General features: G+C 49.2%; 1 protein-coding gene across 1 annotated transcript in view; it reads right to left on the bottom strand.

Moving 5' to 3' along the window:
- PHLDB3 (pleckstrin homology like domain family B member 3) overlaps positions 1–4,303 on the bottom strand; it is a 20,204-nt gene that overhangs the window by 9,720 nt on the left and 6,181 nt on the right. The window lies entirely within an intron of this gene.

Genomic DNA, 4,303 nt, shown 5'->3' with positions numbered 1-4,303 from the left:
TCTCTCTCATCAATGTTTCTATTTCTCCCTCTCCTTTCCTCTCTCTCTAAAATCAATAAAGCCCTAGCAGGTTTAGCTCAGTGGTTGGAGAGTCGGCCCTCAAACTAAAGGGTCCCAGGTTCTATTCCGGTCAAGGGCACATGCCTTGGTTGCAGGCTCAATCCCTGGCCCTGGTCGGGATGCTGCAGGAAGCAACCAATCGATGCGTCTCTCTCACACCAATGTTTCTCTTGCTCTGTCTCTCCCCTTTCTTTCCACTATGTCTAAACACCAATGGAGCCCGGCCAGCCGGGATGCTGGGTTGAGTGTCAACCTGTGAACCAGAAGGTCAGGGTTCAATTCCTAGTCAGGGCACATGCCCAGGTTGTGGTCTCGATCCACAGTAGGGGGCATGCAGGAGGCAGCCAATCAATGATTCTCTCTTATCACTTAAAAATCAATGGAAAAATATAACCTCAGGTGACAATTAACAAAAAAGGAAATAAGATAAATAAAAACATATTTAAATAAATATGATAATTAAATGCAACCTGGCTCTTCGGTGTGGCTCAGGAGGTTAGAGTGTCGCCCCAGTACACCAAAAAAGGTTGTGGGTTCGACCCCCCCGTAGGGGCGTGTATGGAAGGCAAGTGATCGATGTTGCTCTCCCACATCGTTATTTCTCTCACACTGATGTTTCTCTCTCCCTCTTCCTCTCTCTAAAATCAATAAACATACCCTCCCGTTAGGGTTAAAAGAGGGTCACCTTCCAACCTCTGGACATTGACCCACGGTCCAAGGATACGGGCTGGCCAGGGGAGAATCGGCCAAGTGCAAGGTGCTGGGACAGGAACGGGTATTGGCTGGTCAGTGCTCCTGCAGCTGAGCCGAGCACTGGGGAGGGTGGGGAGAGGTGGGCAGGGGCTGGCAGACCAAGGTGAGGAGGCCCCAGGGGCAACTGGGGGCATTTGATGGGGAGGATTGACGTCGGAAGACTGTTGTGTGGGGGATAGATTATTGGGAGACAATACGTAAGATGGAGACATCAGTGAGGAAGCAGGAAGCCAGGATAGGGTCACAAAACCAGAGATGAGGGCGGACGTGGAGAGAAGAAGGACGCTCATAATTGTAACACAACCAATCACGGTAACTGGAATCAGGGTCCCCGCAGCCCACATTCACTGAGCACCCACTTTGTGCCAGGCCCACGCTAAGCCTTTAACCATTAACCAGTGGGTGCTGTTATTATGCCCATTTTGCAGTGAAGTAAACTGAGGCACAGAGACGGGTCTAAGTCCAGCCAGCTGGGAAGTGGCAGGTCAGGTATCTGAACCCAAGCAGAGGCAGTCACATGATCTTAGACATCACATGATTCTGGAAAACCGGGTGGAATTTGAGGATCTACTAGCGCTCGGAGTGAGAGAGAAGAGGGGCAGGGAGGAGGGCCCTGCTGATCACACATTCAATTATCTGCTTGTGTATGTTCACCTGCTGAGGAAAGAAATACTCCCTGGCCTCTGCTGTGCCCTGCTGCCCCCGTTGCTCCTTACGAACCAGTGCTGCCCATGGTGCCCACTGGATCCCAAAGGATCCCTAGAAGCGCTCGTCCCCCAAAAGGCACAGGCCATGGACACAGACAGGCATGGCTCAAACCCGGCTCTGCCGCTCACTGGGTGTGTGACCTTGGCAGGCCACCTCCCTTCTCAGGCTAGCCTTCCCATCTGCACAGTGGGCGGCGACCCACTGCCCGCTGTGGCTGATGCAAGGGTCAAACGAGTGACCTCGTGCAAAGCACACAGAAGAGTGTCTGCCCTTCCCCCTCACCCCCCACCCTGCCATGACACCCAGGGGCAAGGTGGGTATGAGATCCCATCAGCACGTACAGGGCCCACCTGGCCTTAGAAGCTTCTTGTCCACAGGGGCCCATAACTCAGGAAAAGACTCCATAGGAATGGGCCCAGCTTCCCAGGAAGTGTTTATAGGTAAGCAATTTACTCAGAAGGGCCCTATTGACTCTGAGTCGGTTGCCTGGCAACCCAGCTGATACTCCACCTTTATCAGGCTTCCACGGAAACTATCTGGAAAGTTCATTTCCCAGACGTTATCTGCTCACCCTTGACCCAGTTAACAGGACCTACTTTTGGGGGTTCTTCTGAGCACATGATGAAATAGTATATTTTTATTAGATACAGGGTGTCCCCCCAAAAATGTATGCCCACTTGGACAGCTGATAGCTCAATTTTGAAAATGAAATGTATGTTAATAAACACTGCCTTGCCCTGATCGGTTGCTCAGTGGTTAGAGCATTGGTCTGTGATCCCCAGCCCTGTCCAGGGCACGTGCGGAAGACAACCAGTCGATGGGGCTCTCTCATATCGATGTTTCTCTCTCTCCCTTCCTCTCTCTCTAAACTCAAAAAAAAAAAAGAAAGAAAGACAGCCCTGGCCCCGTGGCTCAGTTGGTTGGAGCTGGTTGGAGCATATCTCCTGACCAAAGGATTGTGAGTTCTATCCCTGGTCAGGGCATCAGGAGGGGTTGAAGGGAGAGGACATGCAGCTGATCAGTGTTTCTCATATTGATGTTTCTATCTCTCTTCCTCTCTCTCTAAAATAAGTAAAAACATACCCTGGGGTGGGGATTTTAAAAAAGAGACACAATAGAATTGTTTCCGCATGGAAGCCCAGGGTGGGTGAGAGTGCAAGCTCTGAGGACAGAGTGCCCCTGTTCGAATCCCAGCCCTGTCACATGCCAGCTAGTCAAGTAACTTCACCTCTCTGCCTCGGTTTCTTCACCTCTAAAATGGATCTAAGAACCTAGTTCGTAGAGTTTATTTTAAAAAATATATTTTATTGATTTTTTACAGAGAGGAAGGGACAGGAATAGAGAGTTAGAAACATCTACCAGAGAGAAACACCGATCAGCTGCCTCCTGCATGCCCCCTACTGGGGATGTGCCCGCAACCAAGGTACATGCCCTTGACCGGAATCGAACCTGGGACCCTTCAGTCCAGAGACCAAAGCTCGATCCTCTGAACCAAACCGGTTAGGGCGTTCATAGAGTTTTTGCAAGACCAAATGAGTGAATCATGCGAAGCATTTAAAACCGTGTCTGGCACACGCTAAAGACTCAGTTAGTATCAGTTGTCATCAGTATTGCTGTTACTGTTCATATGGCTATTATTAGTCACTAACAATGGTGAGTCAGCTCCAAATACATCAACGGAAAACCATCTCCATGATAGAGTATTAAGTTATAAAATAAAAGCCAACTCTGTCACTAATCCACACGTTCCTGCAAAAACAGTTTTACATGATATAACAAGAGCTACCAATTTCTAAGTGCTTACCAACTCCATGTCCACACAACAGAAACAAAACTATTGTCACTAACTTCCACCCCACCTCAGGCACTACCCTCTGCCACTGTCTTCTCTATTTCATTAAAAAAAATCAGTAGCAACCCATTCAAAAATCTTTGTCCCATTAATAAGGTGGGACGCCCACGTTTAAGAAGATCTGAAAAGCCCTGGCTGGTGTGGCTCAGTGGATAGAGCGTCGGCCTCCGGACTGAAGGGTCCCCGGTTCGATTCTGGTCAAGGGCATATGCCCGGGTTGTGGGCTCGATCCCTAGTAGGGGTCATGCAGGAGGCAGCCAATCAATGATTCTCTCTCATCATTGATGTTTCCATCTCTCTTTCACTCTCCCTTCCTCTCTGAAATCAATAACAATATATTTTTTAAAAGAAGAAGATCTGGAAGGAAGGATACTCAAGAAACAAGAAGTTGTGCTGCTTCTGGGGAAGGGGCTGTGGGCCAGTGGGGTGGGGAGAGGAGGCCTTCTTATCAAGATGCCCTGTTCTGATGCTTTTAAACTTTATTCCAGCCCTGGCTGGTGTGGCTCATTTGGTTGAGCATCATCCTGAGCACTGAAGGGTCACTGGTTCGATTCCCATCAGGGCACATGCCTGGGTTTCGGGCTCAATCCCTGGTGGCAGCAGGGCGGGGTGTGTGAGAGGCAGCCAATCAATGTTTCTCTCTCTCCCTCTCTTCCTTTCTCTCTAAAAAAATCCATGAAAAACGTTTTAAAAAATAATAGAAAAGAAAGTAAAATTTACTCCTGGGTGCACATACATGTTCCCATTTTTCCAGGGGAGGGATGGGGGTTAGGCAGAAGGAAAAAATAAATAAATAAAGCTGGAGTCTGATCAAACTGAAACTAGAAACTCCCCTTGATCAACCTTTCCTGGCCCCGTGGCAGAGAACACCACAGTGGGGGTTCTAAAGACACAGTGTCCAGTGGGATTTGCGGGGGGATCGGGGGGAGG

The sequence above is a fragment of the Myotis davidii genome, unplaced genomic scaffold (genome assembly GCF_000327345.1).
Source record: "Myotis davidii unplaced genomic scaffold, ASM32734v1 scaffold896, whole genome shotgun sequence".
NCBI lineage: Eukaryota > Metazoa > Chordata > Mammalia > Chiroptera > Vespertilionidae > Myotis > Myotis davidii.
This window is presented reverse-complemented; position numbering and strand designations above follow the sequence as displayed.